The 25,220-nt window shown below is 37.9% G+C and overlaps 1 protein-coding gene across 2 annotated transcripts in view; it reads left to right on the top strand.

Annotated features, from left to right (window-relative positions):
* SEMA3A (semaphorin 3A) overlaps positions 1-25,220 on the top strand; it is a 274,816-nt gene that overhangs the window by 15,358 nt on the left and 234,238 nt on the right. The window contains exon 1 of one of the 2 annotated variants that reach the window (XM_073652329.1): positions 14,484-14,532. The exons of the other annotated variant lie outside the window; for it this stretch is intronic. The gene's annotated coding sequence lies outside the window, so the exon portion shown is untranslated. Of the gene's footprint in view, positions 1-14,483; positions 14,533-25,220 lie in introns of those variants that run through there. 2 annotated transcript variants of the gene reach the window in all.

The following is a 25,220-nucleotide window of genomic DNA, read 5'->3' as shown; positions in this document are numbered from 1 at the left end:
AGTTGATGGGCTGCTCATATGAGTCTTGTCAGCCATTACAAGACAATGATAAATGGCTTTAGAGCAGAACAGATGTGTTGTACCTCTGTCTTGTAAGAACTGAGTGTTTGATTCCTCTTGAGATATAATTTAGCTGGTGTAATAAAACCTGAAACTAGTTTACTTAAAAAGACACTCTAGAAGCTACCTCCTTTACACTTTATAAATCTTACCTTAGAGAAGATCTCAAGTCTTGGTGGTCCAATACCGTGCATTAATGTAATAGCACAATGCAGTACTAATATGAAGCATTGAATTCTGTTTCATCCCATATCCCCATGTAATATGTAATAATGGCAAGTGCTGCTTATAGGGATGCAAACGGTTATCTAGTAAGATTGATCCTCAAAGTCCTCGATCCAGAGGAGCAGTTGTAATGTAGCACAGACAATATATTTGTGCAGCAGGGTGGTGTGCTTGGAACAATGGAGGCTGTCGAGACTGGATGACAAATGGAAAAGTTGAGTAGTAGTCCAATAGGAATCTGGAGACTAGTCGACTGGAGTCTAGATAGTGGCACAGTAGAGTAGACTTAGTGAAGAGGCAGAGTATATCTTCTGCAGAATGGGTTAGTTGACTAGCTGAGCCCAGTGATGTATCAGAACTGTGTCAGAAGGCTCAATATAAAGATCAGCCGAGTCAAGCAATGTAGCATAGCCTCGCAATGTACTAGTGTTGAGTATGTTAGGTGGCTCAATAATAATATGTTCAGCAGAGTTGAGCGATGTAATAGAATCTAGCTAAGTGTGAGAGCTAAGTAGGTCGAGAGACTCACTGTGGCAATCTAGTAGAGTTGTGTAGGTTGGGAGACATACTGTGGCCACAGTGCAAATTAATGGCATGGACATCAACAACCTAAGTACTCACTCGAGTGTTGTCTAGTCACCTGTTCTGGCAGATAAGGCAGGGATCGCAATGTCACTGGAGCCTGCCGGGTTACTATAGTGACCTGGCACATAGGAGAATTGAAGGAATTAATTTCAGCAGGAAGGATATGGAGAATCTGGCTGTAAAGTGTCACAGCGGCAACTTGCAAGGCTCCTCAGAGCCGCCCTACTCACCGTGCAATTTCTCCTTGTGGCAGGCTATTCCACTAAAGTTTGTTTCTTCCTGCACTCCCCTTCACGGCTGCTACAGCATGGTGTTTCCTACTGGCCTCAGAGGGGTGTGACCAGTCTCTGCAGGAATGTAACCCTGCTGTGTCCTGCAGAGAGCTGACTCCCCAGCCTATCCCATGTGAGCAGGTTCTATTTAACGCAGCTCCTTCCACTAGTCCTCACCCAAACTTTTGTTCCTACTCTTTTTGTTCCTGTACATGTTATCCTGTAGTCTGATTCTCATTACCGTCCCAGCTAGTTTTCCATGCCGTCTGACCTCTCCACTCCTGACCCCGGCTATTCATACTGATCCTTTGCTGCCTGGGCCTCGGACCATTTGACCACGAGTTGTCTTTGCCCTCCCGTACCGCGCCTCTGACTATCTAGTCAGCTGCTGCAGACCCAGAGACTGCCCTGGAGTGGCACCTGGTGACTACGTCTAACCTCTCCATCAGGGGCTCTAGTGAACACCAGGTAGTCACTTAGTCACGCCCCTCCAGGGTAATCCCGGCCCGTGGCACAATCCACATCCACCAGCATTGCATAAAGCCAGCAGAGGTGAGTAAAGCAAGCTATATTCAATTCAGTACTAATAATTATACAGTGGGGAAAAAAGTATTTAGTCAGACATCAATTGTGCAAGTTCTCCCACTTAAAAAGATAAGAGAGACGTGTAATTGACATGATAGGTAGACCTCAACTATGAGAGACAAAATGAGAAAACAAATGCTGAAAATCACATTGTCTGATTTGGAAAGAATTTTTTTTCAAATTTTGGTGGAAAATAAGTATTTTCCCCCTGCTTAATACTTTTTTTCCCCACGGTATATCAGGTATGCACTGATTTTTAGGTTTGATTTCCTAAAATCCAGAGAATTATAGATTCACACTCCCTATAAGCTGCAACCAAACTTGTGATGGATCAACATTTGGATTACAATTTTGTTTATACACCATATGTTTATTATTATATACTTGATTTGCACATATGCTGTCATCTGTGTATCATATTAAAGTACAAATATAGCAGTTGTTAATTTAAAAGGGTTGTCCCACTAAAAATTTCATTTTAACCAATCAAGATCTTTCAATAATGGAAAATGCAATTGATCTTCACATGGCCACACACTTGCATTTGCATGACAGACTTGGTAATTTGGTACATGATTTATAGGTTCCCTCTCCTTCTAGCTATTTTAGCAGAAACTTCAGAAATTCCTTTGAAATATGAATGCGTGAGCAGGCGCTGCTGTACAGCTTATTAGGCACCCTAAAGTTTCACGGCTTGGTAAGCTTACCCCAAATGTAAATGGACTGAAAGCATAAATGACATTGACACAGAGCCAACATGGCTCATTTAAAAAAAGGTGAAAGCTAGACTGACAGAGGCAGGTTCATTCACATAAAAGCATGGAGGTGAAACTAACCACAACAAATGTTAAGTGGGAATTTCAAGAGCACCAAACTGCTTTGAAATATTTTCCTAACAGCCTGAATAATAATTTGAGGCCACGATGACAAAACTTAAATCTTGTTTCAATGTGTGTTAGCAACATTACTGTTCATGCAAACTATTCCGCCAGAAGCCAAACATGTGGAAGTCATCAGGCTATACATACTGTAGCTGTCTGAGCTATATGAAGGTGACAATATGGAAATGTGTGTACTAGGCACATTATAATTTTATGCTCTCTATAAAAGGAACACTTGATATATATTTGGAAGGCTACATTTTAAGCTTAAATAAGGATTCTGCTTATTCTTAGACTGCAAATTAAAGGGCTTGGCAAAATTATCTTCTAATATAGATCACTGAAACTGGTATTTACATCTATGTAGAATTTAATGTTAACTAGAACATTACAATTAGCCACATTGGATATAATTATTTTTTTTAATAAGGCTAGACTCAACTAATTTGTGTCTACCCACCAAATATCTCAACTATTATGGCCTATAAACCCCGTTTGTTAATAATACAACACCTAAGTATAATATTTCTACTTTTACAATACAACTTAGTTCCTTTTTTTTTCTCTAAAAAGTCTGGCTTTTGATGTACTGCAGAATTTAATTGCTTGTATTTAAACTCCATCAAAACTATCTAAAAATCTTACAAAATCAGGTAAGTTGTTAGTTAACGGGGTTATGTTGTCTCCATTGGCACATGAATGTTATAGAGAAGGAGCCCCACTTGGGCCACTCATAAATTACATGGACAGCCATCTGCTTAAAAAAACACCATCTCTTCCTTACAAACATAAAATCATCTTGTAGTAAAATCAGCTCTTTACCAGGCTGTGATATGCCAAACCCATGGCAATCAGTGGTAGTATTTAGTCGGCCATTTTTAAAACCAGGATCTGTATTAAAGAGAACCTGTCACAAGAAAAAACACTATTAATCTTCAGATATGGGGTTAATCTGCAGGTCAATAGTGTTCTGAACTTGCCCGCCACCAGAACTTAGATCCATACCACCGGGAGGAAATTAACTTTATCTTTTCTGGTACCATTCGGGTTTTAGTCATGGGGTGGCGCTGGCACGGGTTCAGTCACCCCTCTGTGTATAGAGAGCAGCGGCTATACCTGCACTCACGGCAATGATTGACAGCAGCTCTGCATTAAAGTTGGCTGTCCGTGTCGGGGGCTCGATTTACAGACGCCGCTTTCTGTAAACTTAGCGGTGACTGAACCAGCACCATCGCCACCCCTATGACTGAAACTTGAATGCTATCGGGAGGAATGAAGTTCATTTCCTTGAGGTAGCGAGGGCATAAGTGCCAACACTGGGCAGGTTCAGAACGCTATTAACCTGTAGATTAACACCATATCTGTAGATTAATAGTGTTTTTTCACGCAACAGGTTCTTTTAAAGTTTTATGCATAGGACTCAGAACCAGTGATTGGTCTGATACTCATAATATGTCTTAGATATTAAAAATGGCAATAATTGGAGGTGAGCAAAAGGTTAAAAGAGATGTGAAAGGGTAAAGAAAAATGTGTAATGCTCACCTCATCCTTGCCCTCACCATTTCAAAATTCCAGTTGGGTCTGCCGGATTAGAAGATCAGACTGGAGAAATCAACAAGTGATGGTTAGGGGGAAATGAGTATTATATGTATGTACGTATACAGGGTGGGCCATTTATATGGATACACCTAAATTAAATGGGAATGGTTGGTGATCTCCTGTTTGTGGCACATTAGTATATGGGAGGGGGAAAACTTTTCCAGATGGCTGGTGAGCATGGTGGCCATTTTGAAGTCAGCCATTTTGGATCCAACTTTATTTTTTTCAATGGGAAGAGGGTCATGTGACACATCAAACTTATTGAGAATTTCATAAGAAAAACAATGGTGTGCTTGGTTTTAACGTAACTTTATTCTTTCATGAGTTTTTTACAAGTTTATGACCACTTATAAAATGTGTTCAAAGTGCTGACCAAAGTTCTCCTGGGTCTCCTGCCATAGCATTTAATTTCCTTCAAATGTCGACGAATAGCTTGCGCTGACACTAATGCACTCTGTGTCTGCAGGACAAATTTAATTTCTTTGGAACTTGTTTGGTGCTACTTATCCACCATCTGGACTAGCCTGCGTTGCAACCTTTCAATTTTTCTCTGCCGTCCACCTCCAGAGAGATTAGCCACAGGACCATGGGTTGTAAACTTCTTGATTATGTTGTGCACTGTGGACAAAGGAACATCAAGATCTCTGGAGATGGACTTGAGAACCAAAATTGTTAAACAATATCAACAATCTCAAGGTTACAAGTCCTCAGTTCTCTTCTCCTCTTTCTGTTCTCCTTTCTTCGTGTGGCACACACAGACACACAATGCAAAGATTGAGTCAACTTCTCCCTTTTTTATCTGGTTTCAGGTGTGATTTTCATATTGCCCACACCTGTTATTTTCCACCGATGAGTTTGAATAAGCATCACTTTAATTAAAACAAAGTTATTTACCTATAATTTTGTCTGGCCCATTTTTGGAGTTTTGTTTGAAATTATGTCACATTTGGCTTTTTTTCAGTTTTTTTTTGTTGTTCCAATGTACACAATGGGAATAAACGTGTAATAATTGTAATAATTTTCTGGGAGAAATATTTAATATTCTGCAATCTAAGAGGTAACACTTCTCCTTGCGGACAGCGACCTGTTAAGCATGTCACGGTGAGGAGACTTTTAAAGCCGGAATGCTCCTCTGGGAAATATGCAAATTGTCTCTTCAGAGGGGAAGAGAACCAGAACTCTAGTGCCACCTACAAGAAGTAGCAATCCTAAAAGTCAATAGTGACCCTTTAATGAGCCTTATCACATGACTTAGGATATAAGCCAGAACCAGAAACTCAATTTGCAGACACTGTGTTTCGGGGTATTGCCCCTCGTCAGTGCAAAGCGTGAGTTCTGGTTTGGCTGGGTGAGAGGCGTCAGACCGATACCAAATTGAGTTTCTGGTTCTGGCTTATATCCTAAGTCATGTGATAAGGCTCATTAAAGGGTCACTATTGACTTTTAGGATTGCTACTTCCTGTAGGTGGCACTAGAGTTCTGGTCCTCTTCCTCATTTTCTAGAACAATGTCCAGGCTGCAGTCTTACATTTCTGCCAATTTAGAATTTTGGAAAAGTTGCTCATATCTAATAAATATTAAGGAAATTTAAGTAATGCAAGATATTGTCATAAGCAGGTTATGTTTATAATTGTACCCCTTCTTCTAGCCATGAAGTTAGGGGTTCAATAGTCTTGTGAGAAGCTTTCTACTGGACTAAAAGTACTGGATGAATATGAAATTAAGAACATATTTGAGATGAAACCAAAGGGCCTCCAAAATGCAGCCTGGCCATCAAAGAAAAACTATCCCTGTCATTACATTGTTAAAAATGACCTAGAGCACTGAACTTGAGACTTCACATCACAGATCTTGGTTCTAGACCTTTATAACCCCCCCCTGGGGCTTTGACAGAGGCCGAACCTTCACCCAACAAATGTTCCAGCTGTGAAACAGATCTAAATAAGGAATAAATTTGTATGTAATATATGAAACTATTTTCCATTGAAAATAACGAATCACAGTCCAAAGCACAGTAGAATATTTATATTTGTCATCTGTTTATTGTGGTCATATTCTGCAGCAATGTGCCATATGTTCTATTAAAGTAAGTGTAGAGAGAGACTCCATGAATACTGTACCAATGAATAATTTTTGTCTATTTAATGATGATGTATATTTTCTAGACTTATTGGTGTACCATTATTGAGTAAGAAGATATTTATTTCTTTATATGAGTAATTCATATCTTACCTTTGCACTCAACCGTGGTAAACCAATAATGTATCCGGCTATATATGAGTAATTCGTTCACAGCAGATAGCATGTGTTGCTTACTTATGTTTTACATTAAATACCTGTTAAAAATACATTGCGGAATTCAGATGCTTCCCAGAAGTTATGTCTGTAAATCATTGTATGGAAACAGAAGGGAGTAAAGTAAAATAACATAGATTAGAAGCCAGCATGTGTCTCATACAATTGCTCATGTGGGAGCGACTGTGCGAGGCCCCTGCAAGTGTGCAGGATGATAACTAACAACCTATGGCTGGAATGCAGGAAGATACAGAAAGCATATCTAATTATCAGATGTGTGCTGCGGATACCAGATCTGACTAGAGAGCTCCACAGATCAAACAGATGGAAGTGAACCAACAGGTTCAATATCCTTACTGCATTTTTCATTCTTAAAGCGACCCTCTACCCAATTCCTAGAAAGTCACTATACACTTTGGGTACATTGTCACTTTTTGATGAACTCTCGTCTTCTTCCACTGCCTTTCCCTCGCTTCTTAGCATTTCAGTCTGATTTAGAGCCATAACTTCAACATATATTGATGTACATACAACCCCTGGCAAAAATTATGGAATCACCGGGCTCGGAGGATGTTTATTCAGTTGTTTAATGTTGTTGAAAAAAAGCAGATCACAGATATAGTACAAAACTAAAGTCATTTCAAATGGCAACTTTAGGGCTTTAAGAAACACTAAAAGAAATCAAGATTAAAAATGTGGTACTCAGTAAGGGTAATTTTTTTTCAGACCAAGTGGAGGGAAAAAATTATGGAATCACTCAATTCTGAGGAAAAAATTATGGAATCATGAAAAACAAACACACAAAAGAACACTCCAATATATCACTAGTATTTTGTTGCACCACCTCTGGCTTTAATAACAGCTTTCAGTCTCTGAGGCATGGACTTAATGAGTGACAAACAGTACTCTTCATCAATCTGGCTCCAACTTTCTCTGATTGCTGTTGCCAGATCAGCTTTGCAGGTTGGAGCCTTGTCATGGACCATTTTCTTCAACTTCCACCAAAGATTTTCAATTGGATTGAGATCCGGACTATTTGCAGGCCATGACATTGACCTTCTGTATCTTCTTTCAAGGAATGTTTTCACAGTTTTTGCTCTATGGCAGGATGCATTATCATCTTGAAAAATGATGTCATCATCCCCAAACACCCTTTCAATTGATGGGATAAGAAAACTGTCCAAAATATCAAATGTAAACTTGGGCATTTATTGAAGATGTAATGACCGCCATCTCCCCAGTGCCTTTACCTGACATGCAGCCCCATATCATCAATGACTGTGGAAATTAGCATTTCTCTTCATGCAGTCATCTTTATAAATCTCATTGGAACGACACCAAACAAAAGTTCCAGCATCATCACCTTCCCCAATGCAGATTTGCGATTCATCACTGAATATGACTTTCATCCAGTCATCCACAGTCCACGATTGCTTTTCCTTAGCCCATTGTAACCTTGTTTTTTTCTGTTTAGGTGTTAATGATGGCTTATGTTTAGCTTTTCTGTATGTAAATCCCATTTCCTTTAGGCGGTTTCTTACAGTTCGGTCACAGACATTGACTCCAGTTTCTTCCCATTCGTTCCTCATTTGTTTTGTTGTGCATTTCCTGTTTTGGAGACATATTGCTTTAAGTTTCCGGTCTTGACTCTTTGATGTCTTCCTTGGTCTACCAGTATGTTTGCCTTTAACAACCTTCCCATGTTGTTTGTATTTGGTCCAGATTTTAGACACAGCTGACTGTGAACAACCAACATATTTTGCAACATTGCGTGATGATTTACCTTCTTTTAAGAGTTTGATAATCCTCTCCTTTGTTTCAATTGACATCTCTCGTGTTGGAGCCATGATTCATGTCAGTCCACTTGGTGCAACAGCTCTCTAAGGTGTGATCACTCCTTTTTAGATGCAGACTAACAAGCAGATCTAATTTGATGCAGGTGTTAGTTTTGGAAATGAAAATTTACAGGGTGATTCCATAATTTTTTCCTCAGAATTGAGTGAGTCCATAATTTTTTCCCTATGCTTGGTCTGAAAAAAATTACCCTTACTGAGTACCACATTTTTAATCTTGATTTCTTTTAGTGTTTCTTAAAGCTCTAAAGTTGCCATTTGAAATGACTTTAGTTTTGTGCCATGTCTGTGATCTGCTTTTTTTCAACAACATTAAACAACTGAATGAACATCCTCTGAACCCAGTGATTGCATAATTTTTGCCAGGGGTTGTACATATTTTCAATCTAACATGGCTGAAGCAGTGCAAACACAGTGGTAAGTTTAAACAATACCTTTCTTACCTTTTGTGTGGTTAGGGATGGACACACAGGGGGGCAACTATAATGCTTGCAGGGGCTGCACATGCACCAGCCTTTGGGCCTAAGAGGGTTCAAGAAGTCACTTTTGCCCATAAGAGTAGACCATTAGTAACAAAGACCCATGGTTGTTGGGGGTTCTATTGGAGATTTTGCATTTTGACCCAGGTTATACCATACACATTGATCATGTTAGATCTGTGTCCATCCTCGATGTGTATTCACCTCTGTAGCTTCAGTTTCGGCACCTTATTACCGGATGATCAATGAAGAGGACCGCACCATGGAGGATACTACTGTGCCGAGACTGAAGGTGGAGGTATTATTACACAAGGACACCACACAGGCGTCATGAGCAAGCGTTGCTCCCATGAAATGTAGGAAAAGCATAACTTAGACTTGTCACTGTGCACTACATGCCACTGCTCCAGCCATTTGAAGAGATTTGAACTATGAGAGTAGAGAAGGAGGCAGCTGAAGGATAACTGTGGTCACCAGGTAAGTGATTATACTTAGAACATATATAGTAAATTTTTAGCGATCAGGTGGAGAGTTGCTTTAATTTATTTTCTCCTATGTTATGTTATTATTTTTGCAAACCAGCGAAGAACATTGGTGGCTGCTTATGGTTAAAGGAAATTTTAGTCTCATTGCAAAATTTAAAAGAATAATTTTACAGTCTATACTATAAAGTTGTCAAGCATGCCACCTCAAGACTTGGCAAAACCTGAATGTGTGGATAGAGTTAAGTAAAACTTTTATATAGAGATGAGTGATTCTCCCAAAATTTGTTTCGGAAAGATTCCTGAAAATATATTTATTATATAATATCTTTATATAATGCCAATATATTCTGTTTTCTTGGCAATGCTTCCTCCACTCTCCACAAGGTTCAGATTATGGAGGATGCTAGTGTATTACAGAATGGAGAGCACAGGTTGGGTAATAGACAGATAGGGGAGGAGATGTAGGGATGCTGCACTTTTGTGAGTGAGTGTGATAAGTTTATGTTGCATTCTGTAGCATATGGGAAACCAGTGTAATGACTGGCACTGGTTGGAGGCATCTGTAAGTGGCTTGATAGAAATTTGAACCTAGCTGCTGTATTGACAATAGATTGGGGAAGCATTTGGTAGAGCATTGAAATAGTCGAGAGGTGAATGAATCAGTGCAACAGAAGAGGTTTTTTTTGCAGTGGTAAAGGTATGAAAAGGTTAGATACTGGGGATGTCACCTACACTTCACAAACAAGTGTGAGTAATTGATTGGATATAAGGAGTGAAGGAAAGATCTGAGTTAAATATAACTCCAAGACATTTTGGGTTTACTTGTTGGGAGTTATAGTAGTACCACACACAGAAATGGAGGCATCAGATTTAGATTGTGTTTCAATAATTTACTAACCTAAGTTCAGTTTTGGAAAGATTCAATGTTCGAGAAAGCAGACCAATAACTCCTGGTATTTTGTAGTAATGTCTGAAGTAGATATGTATATTTTGGTGTCATTAGCATAGAGATGGTACTAAATGTCAAATTCAAATTTGCTGATCGATCGTTTGTCCATTAGGGGCTGTGGACAGAGAAAACAGGAGGGGACTCAGGACTTGATGCCTGAGGAACCCCAACATTAAGGGAAGATGAGTGTAAAAAGGGCCAGCAAAAGATACACTGAAAGCATTGTCAGAGTGATAGGAAGAGAAAATAAGGAGCTTTATGCTCCGCTCTATCAACCAAAAGGATAATGTGGAGGAATAAGTAATCCACTGTATCAAACACTGCAAAGAGATCCAAGACAATAACCATGGAGTAATGACTGACCATTAGATTGAGCTCTTAGTAGACCATTAGAGACTTTCGTAAGGGCAGTTTTAAAAGAGTGTAAAGTCTTCAGATAATAATAAATATAGGACTGATATGGTTAAAAATAAAATACTCACCTGTTATTCACCACTTATCATTTAGTCTAATCTCCCCGCCCAGTCATCTTTTGATCTGTCATTGGATCTGTCTTTGCATCCGAAGAGTGATCTTAGCGAATCATTACATAAAGATTTGCTCTTCTTTGGTCATCTATTGTGTTTTACAATAAATATGTCTAACACACTTATGCTATTTGTGTAGCTTGGTTGTCTTTTAGCTAAGCTATCATTAAATTAGTCTTGGTCTTGTCCCATACATTTTCAATCTATTCTACCAAGCTTAATTTATATTAAAGTGCCCGTTAACATAACACTGTTCTAATCTGTATATTTTCTGCATTATTTGCTTTCAATGAGCTTGGTGTATTCAGACAATAAAACTTCTGCTGTGTAAAATATTTAATATCACTGGACAACTGTAGCTTAATTTAGCAGGGGTAAATTCCAGCCACATAAATGTGAACATGTACATATGTTTAAGATAATTCTTAATTGTGCTACTCTGTGAGTGCGTTGCGCAGACTCCGCTCCTGTACACTGTAGACTTTTTCCCTTGATACTTTTAAAAAGGTCAATTCACAATGTATGATGTACAGATATGAATAGCTGTGACAGCAGATTCCAGTATCAATTTTCTGCATGCATGCAGAAAAATAGGGTAATTTTATTACAATATTTATCCAAATTACATTTCCAGCTAAAAAAACAAGATAAAAAAAAAAAGTTTAGTTACACCATAAATTGTGAGTTGCAGAAGAGAAGAGGGATAAATGCAGTTTTATCCAAAAAATAAAGACCCATGTAGCAGTTTAGGGCAGTTTTTGATGCAAAGTAATCAGTGAATATTTAATTAGAATCCCCCACCTCATCCATGACTGTTGATCTAAAGCTTAGTGACTTTAGTGGGGTATATCTTTACATAAACTTTTGTATTTAATACATCCCTAGGATATATTGTTTAGACAAAGAAATTGATGGACATGTTGATTCATACCACTATCTATACCAACTGGAAATAGCTGCTTTTGGACAGAGTTTACGTAAATTTTTCCATTTTCAAATCCGATTACTCCCATATTTGCTGAAAGAGATTCTGAAAAATTTGGGATCGCCCTAGCAAATTCAGGACCATTGGCAACTATGATTGTGTCAGGGTATAATCTACTGTTTTATACATCTGAATGAGGTTTGTAAAAATCTATGCCAGTGCTGCAGGTACATCCTTATTTAGATGAATGGACTGCAAACCCTTGCAACAACTTTTGCAGCATGTGAACATACACAAAGCAACTAATGTTGTGACTGAGTCATAACACTCTCTCATTCGGGGATGAACAAACCAGGGGAGATGTTAAATCTGCACACCACAGATTAATAAACAGACTAGGCAAATCCATAAAATGACCCTGATTTGTCCATGTCTGACCGTGGAGATCGGCACCCTAAAATTATGCAATGGCATTACCACTCAACCACGGCTGACCCTGAGAGTCCTTAAATGCACCCTCAACTATATACAGAGTGTAACCCAAAATAACAACAGAATGTAGTGCACACAGACAGAGTGTGAGACACAGGGCTGAAGATGTGTTCGCACAGTCATGCATGAAAGACGGAATAAAAAGAAAGGTACCTAAAAAGACCTTCAGTATATGTGAAAACTCCCAGACCCTGAATGTAATAAAATGGTAAAAACAGCTAAGAAGGGGAATATTCTAAAAACAAACCAAAAAAAAAAAAAAAACCCACAGGAGAAGCAATAGAGAAAAACCTCAGCAAGATAATCCTTCACTGGAGAGCTGGGACTCTAAACATCCATCTAGTATAGCCAGCAAAGACTGCATGTGTCAGGAGAGCATAAATAGCCCCACCTAAGATGTGATAGGACAAACCAACACGAGGACGAGAAAACACCTGCACGGAAGCAACACAGCAAAGCAAAGCCAAGGGCATCATCAGCAGTTGGATAGAGGCAACACAGGCTGTGGTCAAACAGAGTGGAAACCGACCCACGGTCACAGGATTGAGCCCTGGAGTCGAGTCTTGACACTGAAAATTTTAGAGGCCAAGCCTAAACTGAATACAAACAAGCCAAAACCTCTAGCCAGTTTTATCCTGGAACGACTGCTTAAAGTAAATAATTCTCCTGCAGTCTTCTCCATTTCTTCAATTTATTTAAATATTATTTGTGGTAACTTAAAATATGCTTGAAAGAATATACTACACTATTTCTTCATTTCCTGTACATTTTTCTTTGTCAGAGTAGATGGATCTTTAAGCTTGGCTACATAACTATGTAATATCTGGTCAAGGTCACATTGATATCTGTGCCCATGAAGGTGTGTGCTGCTTTCAAGATGGAAGATTGTGGATGTCTGCAGTTTTACAAGTGGTTGTGTATCTTTGCCAGACACTTTCCTGGAGTTAATGATGTGCAAGAATCTGTAACATATTGGAATATATATATATTTTCCATGTGACTTAAATAGCAACCTTTTATGTTATATATGTGGCAAACATATATTTCACTCATATAATCATTTATGTTCCAGAACTTCAGCAGGTTGTAAATGTTTAGGTTTTAATCAGACGAAAGATCACTTCAATACTGCTTATATTCAATTTGTTATATTTTCTGACACCTTAAAACATAGTACATTGCAACATGTTTTAACTCTACATCTAATATAAAGCAAAAAGCTTGATTTATTGCAAAATAATGAGGAGAAATTATCTTTGAAGGCTTCACTGCCTGTATCTATTGAAAGCATATTTTACCTGTGGGCAGCCAAATTGCAACAATATTTAAAAGGCCATTTGACTTGCCTAAAAGGAACCAACCCTGGCAAGAAAATATTTGACTAGAGGATATTAGTGTGTCTGAATGGTTTGATAATCAGTATGGGGTACCATGTGAATATGTTCCATATGCGGCATGCTGAAACCATCATTTAACAGTAATATAACACTCACTGATGGAGGTCAATACACTTTCAGTTGAACACTGCTCATAAAAATAATGGACAATAAGCAGGGAAAGTATATGAAAGTTTTAACAAACAATGTAATAAATATGCATTTTATAAGTCACTTAATTATGTAGATATTCCCTATAAGCACTGCTTCCTCTTCTTTTAGTGTTTTGCCACATGAAGCTAAGATTTTTTTTACTAATGGAACACCTGATCTGAGTTTGTCATAAGGAGACCTTTTTCTCATTTAAATGTCAAGCTCAATCCTTTTTTTTTATAATCTGGTTCCATTTATAAAGTATAAGAAAAAAAAGCTTTGTTCTCAGTATAGTTGTGCTGGTAATCAAATAAATCATGTTTCGTTGCAAAAGAAATAATCAAAAAACATCTTACATCTATTAAGTTTTGTAATCAGAATTCAATTGTGTACTCTGAGCTGATGGTTATGTAAAAAATGAATGGTAAATATATTTAATTTATAGGACAATTGGTAAAAATGCCCAGGTTTATATATAATACTGTGTGTGTGTGTGTGTGTGTGTGTGTGTGTGTGTGTGTGTGTGTGTGTGTGTATATATGTACACAGTACAGACCAAAAGTTTGGACACACCTTCTAATTTTAAAGATTTTTCTGTATTGTCATGACTTTGAAAATTGTACATTCACACTGAAGGCATCAAAACTATGAATTAACACATGTGGAATTATATACATAACAAAAAAGTGTGAAACAACTGAAAATATGTCTTATATTCTAGGTTCTTCAAAGTAGCCACCTTTTGCTTTGATGACTGCTTTGCACACTCTTGGCATGAGCCTGCAAACATGGTAAAAAACATTCTATTTGTTAGCAAAAGTTCACACTGGTGCATTTGTATATGTATTTTCTACGGATAGTATAACCAGGATACCCTACTAATCTCTTAAAGCAAACGTAATACTATGATCGACGTTTTAGGCTAAGTGCCCACGATGCAGAAATGCTGCGGAGCGTTTCTGCATCTCCCTGGAAGAAAAAATGCATGCGGATTTTACATGCGTTTTTTCTGCCAGGTAGAACCGTTTGTGAAGCGTTTTCATCATGCGATTTCACATGCGGGTTGTCAAGCGCTTTTCCAAGCGATTTTAGCATTACTTGGAAAAGTGCTTGACAACTTAGTTACACTATATAAATCCATGCAACTAGCATGGATTTATGTTGTGTGACCAAGTTACGATGCTGCAAATGCAGCATCAATAGTAAATAAAAAAAGAATAAAAATGGTGAAAAAAAAAACATTATACTCGCCTTCTGATGGCCCCCGGTCTCCTTCTCGGGTGTTTTCAGTGTCTTCGACTGCTCGCGGTGGTGTAAAAGGACCTTTTATGACGTCATTGCAATAACACATGTTCTTATACAAATGTTTATTTCCTTTGTGTGCATTGGAACAACACAAAAAAACTGAGGAAAAGAAAAGGCAAATTGGATATCATTTCACACAAAACCCCAAAAATGGGCCAAACAATATTGTTGGCACCTTTCCAAAAATTTTTCAACCATGTGATGCTCATTCAAACCCACCTGTGGCAAGTAACAGGTGTGAGCAATATGAACATTACATCTGAAACAAGATAATAAGGGGAGAAGGTGACTCATTGTGTGTCTGTGTGTAGTGCACTAAGCATGGAGAACAGAAAAGGAGAAGAGAACTGTCTGAGGACTTGAGATCCAAAATTGTTTAAAAATATCAGCAATATCAAGGTTACAAGTCCATCTCCAGAGATCTTGATGTTCCTTTGTCAACTGCGCACAACATAATCAAGTTTATAACCCATGGCACTGGAGCTAATCTCCCTGGATGTGGACGACAAAGAAAAATTGATGAAAGGTTGCAACGCAAAATAGTCCGGAGGGTGAATAAGCAGCACCAATCATGTTCCAAAGAAATTCAAGCAGTCCTGCAGACTCAGGGTGCATCATGGTCAGCGCAAACTATCCATTGACTATTCAGGAGACCGGGGGGAGGGGGTGCTCTCTGCTGACACGAGACATACAAAAGCTAAACTGCAGTTTGCCAAAATGTACGTGAGTAAGCCAAAATCCTTCTGGGAAAGCTTCTTGTGTACTGATGAGACCAAGATAGAACTTTTTGGTAAAGCACATCATTCTACTGTTTATTGAAACAATAGGAGGCCTTCAAAGAAAAGAACACAGTACCTACAGTCAAATATGGTGGAGTTTCAAAGATGTTTTGGGGTTGTTTTGCTGCCTCTGGCACTGAGTGTCTTGACTGTGTTCAACGCATCATAAAATCTGAATATTACCAAAGGATTTTTGGTCGTAATATAATTCTCAGTGTCAAAAACCGGGTTTACGTTCTATGTCATGGGTCTTCCAGCAGGACAATGACCCCAAACATACTTCAAGAAGCACCCAGAAGTGGATGGAAACAAAACACTGGAGAGTTCTGAAGTGGCCAGCACTGAGTCCGGATCTAAATCCCATTGAACACCTGTGGAGAAATCTTAAAATTTGCTGTTGGGAGAAGGTACCCTTCAAATATGAGAGACCTGGAGCAGTTTGCAAAAGAAGAGTGGTCCAAAATTCCAGTTCAGAGTTGTAAGAAGCTTTTTGATGGTTATAGGAAGTGAACATACCTATAAATGTGACACCCAGTCAGATATGATAAAAATATTGTTCATGTTATTAGAGAAATTAAAAACACCAAAACAATAATAATTAGAGGAAGAAAATGCCCCGGTATTGTGGACATCCGGGGTCAACAGGTGAAATGACAAAAGGACACTGAGCTCAATAAATAGGGTATACCATTAAACTCACCAATCTAATATTGCTCAAATTTAATCTAAGAGTACAGTAAAGTGCATAGTGCTATAGATATTTAACCCACATGGGTTTGAGGGCACTCACAAAAAAACCAAAAACAATTATAGTAGTACGCTGTATATGTGCACATAATAGGTGTATATATCGAGCCCCGTGGTTAGAAAGAGATTCTAAAAGTACCTATGAGTCGACACATGTGGCTCAGAATATCATATGGGTCTAAGTGTCATAATGAATAAATGCAATACCTGTCAATCCCACACATTCCACAAGAATTTGACGCGCGTTTCGCCGATAGCTTTAACGAGGATGAATGCGTCGGATTGTTGTGGACTCTGTGGGATTGACAGGTATTGCATTTATTCATTATGACACTTAGACCCATATGATATTCTGAGCCACATGTGTAGACTCATAGGTACTATTAGAATCTCTTTCTAACCACGGGGCTCGATTTATACACCTATTATGTGCCTTACTATGTGCACATATACAGCGTACAACTATAATTGTTTTTTGTTTTTTGTGAGTGCCCTCAAACCCATGTGGGTTAAATATCTATAGCACTATGCACTTTACTGAACTCTTAGATTAAATTTGAGCAATATTAGATTGGTGAGTTTAATGGTGTACCCTTTTTATTGAGATCAGTGTCCCTTTGTCATTTCACCTGTGGACCCCGGATGTCCACAATACCTGGGTATTTTCTTCCTCTAATTATTATTGTTTTGGTGTTTTTAATTTCTCTAATAAAATGAACAATATTTTTATCATATCTGACTGGGTGTCACATTTATAGGTATGTTTAGTTTTGGTGGACACACAGTTATTCAATACTGTTAATTGTCGGATTGGGTTATAGGAAGTGATTGATTTCAGTTATTTATTCCAAAGGGTGTGCAACCTAATATTAAGTTGAGGTTGCCAACAACTTTGTCTATTTTTGGAATTTTGTGAGAAATTATGTCCAATTTGTCTTTTTTTTTTTCTGTTTTTTTTTGTTCTTCCAATACACACAAAGGAAATAATAAACAGGTGTATACTAAAACATGTGTAATTGCATTAAGTGTCAACACTTTCCGCCATGACTGTATGTGAAAGTGTATGGAGCGGACTCAGTAACTGAGACAACTCCATACATGGTGGGTGACAGCTTTTGTCTGTACAAGTTCGCTCTGGTTCCTTCTGCAGTCTCTTGACAGCTGCATTTAAGGAGATCCTGTCCCTTCCAAAAACACTCCTTATCTGCAGATGAAGTATTAATTTGTAGGTAAATAGAATTTAAATTCTGTCTGGCTGGCTGGCTTACTGGAGCAGCAGCAGGTACAGGGAGAACATGAAGTTATATTCTTCCTCCAGCAACTCTCAGTCATCAAGGCGGTGTAGGGTGTAGTTATTTTCTCCACTCACTATAGAGTGAGCATGCTGTAATCATTTCCTGGCACATTGACAGTCAGCTCTGCTCACACATTTTAAATCAGGCTTACAATCAATGTGCCGAGGAGTGATTTCAGCTTGCTCCATGTATAGTGAGTGGTGACTGCTTATTTATTTCCCTCTGCACCACCCCGATCCCTGGAAGTAAACGGCTGCAGGGAGAGTATAACTTCATTTTCTCTATGTAGTTGCTGCTTCGGTAAGTCTCCCAGACATGATTTAAATGTTATTTACCTGCAGATCACTAAAATATCTGCAGTTAAACAGCGTTTTCAGAGGCAAACTGCTCCCTTTAAGTAGAGAGATCTTGTCAGATGACCGTTTCGGCATCTATCATCCACTCTGTCGCGACCTTGGTGTGCCAAAGGGTTACCATGACAGCTATTGCCACCGTCTTTGCCCTCCTACGAAGTCCAGTCACAGGCTAAATACTATGATCTCCTCTATATACTGCAAAACTGTTGTATTGTAATGTATGGAACAAGCAATCAAGTAAGTTATATCATAAGCAATGGTTACATTCAGAATGCGTATAGCAATGGTTAGCGAGAGCCAGCGTATGTGCCATTACCTCTCTCCTCTCACTGGTGATTGGGTGCCTGCCATAATGCTACATTTCTGCTGTTGTAGACATCTACAAGTCCTTTATGGAATATCCTATACATATGCCATGAATATCTTTCATGAGACAACCCCCTTACTTCACTTGTTAATAGTACAGAATAAAAAAATGTATAATAGTAATAATAATTTTATAAATAGTTTTGTCCTTCTTTTCACCAATAGTCTTTACTCAGTGTCATTTTAAATAAGAATCAGAAGTTTCACAGTGGAATTTCCTTGTCATTTTTTTTTCTTTGTGGAAACTAAATCCAGTATCTCACAATTGAATCTGCAGAGAAACTACACATTTTCAGACAGTATCAGGAAAACTATTACTGCTTTGGGATTTGTTTTCATTTAATTTCAGAGCTGTGGTCTCCAAAACAAAAAGAAATTTGTGCTTCAATTTTGCTATGTTAGTCTTTTGGGAAAATAAGGATATTTTCTCCTAATCATCAATGATATATATTTATAGGTGAAAGCATGGCCTTAGGTCAAATATAAAAAATGTTCTTATTGAAAATAATCTACCTTAGATGGCGGTATAGGCCAATTCATCTTTTTTTTCCTAATGGCCTCATCTGTGCACCTGACCCTTATCGCACTCCAATCACTGCCTGTCTGCAGAAAGGCCATGGAACTACCTGAGTAATAAATTGAATAATTTATCATACTGCACCTAATGCCTGGGCTGAATTGTTCAGAAATTACACCACACTGCTGATGTATACAAATCATACAGTCAGTGCTTAATCCTGTATTCATCTCTGAGTGAAAGGTCAATCTCTTTGGGGGATTTCAATCTACATGAACACTCACTTGATGGATGTGATCCATTTTTTTATCTTGTTCTAATCTCCATTTCTGTAAACTGAGTTGCATTGATACCTGAACTGTGCATTCATCCCTACAGGGTGTAACACTTTATTTTATTAACTCTTCCATTTACAGCCATTCCTTTAAATTACTTATTTTCTTTTTCAGGGTCATTGCCAAAAATAACATAGCAATGCTTGGTCTTCACCACTAATCATAGTTTATTGAAAAATTGTTAAAAATTACCTCAATTTATCCCAAAAAAATATTTCCTGAACAGAGTACAATACAATAAGCATAAAATGGGTCATTTGTGTTGCTAAACCAGCATGTGTTGCTTCTAAATGAAAAATGAAAATGCTTGTAAAGTGTCCAGCATTCCAGTAATCTCATCAGTATCTCAGGAGCCTTAAACCATTGTGCAAACAGCGACTAGGCCCATTGTGTGAGTGTTGAAAGTAGATCCGGCGGAACTGTCACCACAGGGAGTTTCACATGCAGACCCAGGTGATGGGCTCTACCTGAGAAAAATACCTCCACGAATGCACTCTTAGCTTTGGACGGGAGGGTGAGAACAGTTCTGCCCATTCAGGGGGCTGATCCCAGTGAAGGAGAAAAGAAGCCACATGTTTAGTGAGGAGTTGGCGGAATGACGTAGAAGGTATAGGATCTAATCTCAGGACCTGGACCTTGGATGGATCGATGGCATATGGAGTCTTGGAGATCAGTACCGACTGGGCTGGATAAACTTACTGCAGTTTTGGGATTTGTCGTTGGGATTTAAACTTTTTTAAAGGATTGTTGATACTGGATATATGTGCTTCCATCATTTTATCTGTCGTCTGGAGGATCGTGGACTGTGGCTGCAGACTATAAGACTATATTGGCTGGAGATACTAAATCTGTGTGCCAACCAAAAGTTGGGAGACAGGGAGTATCGCCTAATACAAAGTCAGTGGAACTACTGACCCCAAGTTGGGAACTTGAGGACCGAGAGAACTGTATTTTGGCCATTTTACCTGGAGTTGTATTACCATGTACGTGAAGAATAAAATATTGTTGCATCATTAACCTGCCTAGGTGATTATTTACAACCCACAACCTCAGATCTTTATATGTATCACAGACAAGATTAATTTATTTTGTATGAGAAAGGTGAGGAAAAACGAAATCTGGCCAAACACATTGGTTTAAAGTAGTTTAAACTCATACAATCTGATGGGACCAAACAAAAATTCTGATGTGCAGTGGGGCCACCTCCTTTTTGCATTATGGGAGATTTTGGAGGAGAAAGAAAGATAAAGCATGTTGAGTATTAACTACTTAATCCTTTTATTCTCAGGCTAGACAAGCCACAGCCAAAAGGGTCTGGCTATGACCTAGTACCCTTTATCCCATGACAGTAAATGAATGCACTGAGTATTGATTTATATGGAAGGTTGTCATCTAATTGAGCATTATGCCAAAATATAATGAAAGTGTATAGCTAGCTTATAATCCATTTTATTTTACTTATAAAGTGTCAGGATATTCTACAGTTCTCTGCAGATGAGTTGGTACTTAGATTAATTAATGCTTCAGATGTATAGCCACAATCTCAACAAATTGAGGGTAATTATCTCCATTCTAGATCAGATAAATCAAGATGTGTGTGCTTAAAAATTATTTGGTTACAACTACAGTATATGTCGGGTCATTCATCAAAAGTCTAGAGCCTAATAATTGATCAATAAGTAAAACTTTAGAACATGAATGAATTGCATATGCTGTGCGCTGTCCCATTAATTCTTTATAGCTTTTCTGTTGACAGTTTTTTCACACCGTCTGTTTTTAAAAAATTCATTAGGAGGTGCATGCGACTTAATTCAGTGCATCTTCTCCCCAGAAATGCTATCCCAGTCTGAAGTAGCATTTCTAGCTTAAAAAATGCCAGCACTTTTGCTGATTTTGACGAGTGGACTCCATCCTGTCTCACCTCCTCTTCATCTCTGTTCATTCTGGCAGAGCTACTTCAGGCTGGCGTGAAAACTTCAAAACTTGCAATATTTTTGTGCAACTCCATGCTGCACTAAAATGTGGCTTTTCAAAACACTTTACGCCAGTTTTCTAGCATAAAAAAATGTATCTGAAGGAATGGTATTTTTGTAAAGTAAATTGGGGATTAGCTGGGAATAAGTTTGCAAGTGGAGATGATCATACAATAAATTTACTTACAAACACTAGAGATTCCCTTTAAAGTTATGCCCATTTTCTAAGACAGGTGTGTTTGCGAAGTGCTTGCTAAAGCAAGCAACTTTGCAGATCACTGTTTTATTAAAATGTGTTCCCCAAATCATTACTTTTTTTATCTTGTTTACTGGCTGTTCCCAGAGGGACCAACCACTGCTGCTAGACAAAACATTATCAGTGCTTACAAGCTCTTGCATAATGAATTTGTAAGCAGTGCACTGAGGCTGGCCAGGATTGTTCTGTTTGCTCCTGATTATGGCCAGCTTCAGTTCTGCTGTTATTTTGATGCTTCGCTGCTGTGCTGTGAAGCTGTCAATCAGTCAGAAGTGCCTGTCCCAGTAATATCCTGAGGAGTAGTGCACTCCAAAAAAGAGTAGAGTTCCAAGTGTTATCAATAGTGATTTACATCCTGGACATCCTCTCATAGGTCCATACATACACTAATCTTTTTATGCTGGTTATCCATATACTATACAAAAAGTATGGTTAAAAGCTGTTTCATGTAAAAGCCCCTCAAAAGACAATGGGACATTCTCTCCTCCTGGAGAAAGAAAGGTTCAGTCTTCAAAGGAAACACGGATTCTTTACCATAAGAACTAATAATCTGTGGAACAGCCTAGCTCATGAGTTGGTAACAGTAGAACTGGTTATGGCTTCAAACAGGGGCTTTGATGGTTTTTTTTTTTTTTATAAAATAAATTATTATGTAAATGTTGGAAGTTGCTTTCTGAAATTTGATCGACATTTGGGATCAGGGGGGAAAATGTAGCTCTCTTAGGGCAGAGTGGATCATTCATAGTAGTTGTACATATACTCCATCTCTTGTTCTCCATCCTTTGGTTGAATTTGATGGACATGTCTTTTTTCAACCATATTAACTATGTAAATACGTTAGCTGCTTTCTGGATACTGATTTAGTACCCCATAAACATACATGTCTAAATAGGGCAATGTGGTGTTTTTCCTGTACTAATCTTCCAGGAAGAAATGAACCAGGGAAAGTTGAAATTAAACATGCCCATTCTTCTGGCTGCAAGGAGACAGGCCACCCAGAGTCATTTGATTGTGGATTCTGCCAAGATCGGTGGTGTCTGGCCACATACATCTAGTGTGTATTGTTTGCTGTACAACAATTGTTATTTAATGTGAATATATTTAATTTGTCCATTGTTTTAGATTTTAGTGAAGTATTTACCTGCCATTTGTTTTTATGTGTTAGAATAATTTGATATACCATAAAGCCTTCCTCGAGCAGGATTATAGAAATAGAATAAAATATCCTTGTAAGTCTAAACTGTTTAAAATTTTTAAATTTGAAATACTGTACAGACGATTGCTGTAATTTCTTAGCGTTTATTGCAATTTTTAGCATATATGGCTGTGAATGATTGTCGAAAATACTTGCAATCAAGAATAACAAGTAAGCGTTTACTACTCGGGATAATAAACAGCTTTTTGATTTTGTGAGTCTTTCCATGTAATCATTGTCAATCTTAGCCAGTAATGCACAAATCAAACATAAATATATTCATTTATTTCTCCTCACGTAGGAGTATAGTCAATAAAAACATAGGCTATGTGCTGGTATGTCTGAACTAACCATATTCAGGCTAAGAGGAAAAACTAAGAATAGCTTTCAGTTTTCTGAATGTGTCTTGGCTGCAATGAGGTAACATGTAAATGTTGCTGTGACTCAGCCTTAAATCATCACGCTCTAATTATCAGCTTCTCCCAAAAGCACCAGGTGCAGGGTTTCCATATCTACGTGCGTGCTATACCTAATAGTTGTACTTAGCAAAATAGCAGGTGCTTTGTATCATGGTGTAGAACACTTCTTTCGATACTAGGGCAAAGTCCATTAAAATACCTCTACATGAGCCTAAATTTAGATAAAATTACTAATTTTACTATCATGGATTATAGCCTTAAACTCGTAGATGTATGTCAGCGTTCTGTGCATGGCCATGTCCTCAAAGAACAGGCTCTATTTTGTTTGCTTGTTACCATATGTAACAAAAACCTAAAGAGATGAACTGGAATATAATTTGGCATACATGCAACATGTAGGCGCATGTTCACAATGGCCACTAAACAGGCAAAATCCAAGATAAAAATAAAGTAAGCAAATACTTTGCAGTAAATAAATAGCAATAGTGCATGAAAATAACATAGGGTACTTAGTTAACATAATTTTGATCAAAAAACATAAAAGCCATTCTACCACGTCAAGGTGACCCTATTCGGAATGGTCCTAATCTGTAGTATTAAATCTAAATCCTGCTTATGTTAACTAAGTACCCTAGGTTATTTTCATGCACTATTGCTATTTATTTATTTATTGCAGGGTATTTGCTCACTTTATTATTATCTTAGATTTTGTTTGTTTCCATATATAAATAGTTGTCCCTCGATTTGCTTTGCCTTTTCCATTAATATCTATAGTCAAAAAATAAAAAGATGCACTTTATACTTGTGTTATCCTGAAAGTTTCATTGCAAACATTGTCTTGTCGAAAGCCCCATGTGAAATTTGCAGTGTCAATACACTTAAATGTCTGAAGATTATCAAGGGACACAGTGGTATCATAGCAAATAAAAAATGACTGTTCTACAAGACAATTGAGATAATCTTCTGGGATAGACTCAGCTGCTTAGAATGCTGAGATTTGTAACAATAATCAAACGAACCATTGGGAAATATGACAAACATATAAGGCAAAAAAGTGAAAAATGTCTACAAAAGATTATGTTCTATCATTACTACTTTTATTATAATGTGTTCTTGTCTGGTAAAATGCATTCATAGTGCAGAAATAAGAATAAATCACACATCACATATCTTGTGCATAAATGTTTGCAATTGTCCACATAGCATTGATCATTTTGCATAAAGTTCAGGAAGATTTACTAACTAAAATACATCAGAATTTTGTCTAAAATCTAGAGAATTCTAAAACGCATGCCATGTTTTATTATTATTATTTTTTTAATTTTAGAATTTTTTTCTTCACTGGAAGGCCATGGCCCCACTATCAGTATTTGGTCAGTGTTCGGTCAGAATTTTTTCTCTGGAGTGGGTGATAAATGCAGAATTAGTGACTTGTTTCTATTATACCTTTTTCTCTGATTTTTTCTCACCTGGTTTTGGTTCCCACTCCTGAGAAAAAATACTGACCGAATACTGATAGTGGGGCCGTGGCCTTATAGACATTTTTAGAAAGTATCTAGAAAAGGAAAATGGCTAAGTGTGTTTGTAAAATTAACCAAGTTTTCTACAGGTGTGCTCCATTTTATTAGCCTAAAAAGTGGTGTAATAACTGATAGGTGGTGTAAAGTAAGTCATGACAGTCTACAAAATTCACCAGATTTATCATCCAGCACAAACCACTGTGATACATTTTAAGGGCTCGTGTAGACAATTGGGCAAGTGAAATCTGATTAAGAAAGGATTGCAGGCACTCGGACCAATGTTATTCACTGAGTCAATGCAGATGAACATATTTTTTTCTCTAACTTCAGGCTATGTGCCCACGTTGCATTTATGAAGCAGAAAATTTCTGCTGCATAAATGCAAGTCCTCTCCCGGAAAAACGCATGCGGAATTC

This window comes from Phyllobates terribilis, unplaced genomic scaffold, assembly GCF_046119375.1.
Source record: "Phyllobates terribilis strain yellow unplaced genomic scaffold, ASM4611937v1 Scaffold_11__3_contigs__length_659146591, whole genome shotgun sequence".
Taxonomy (NCBI): Eukaryota; Metazoa; Chordata; class Amphibia; order Anura; family Dendrobatidae; genus Phyllobates; species Phyllobates terribilis.
This window is presented reverse-complemented; position numbering and strand designations above follow the sequence as displayed.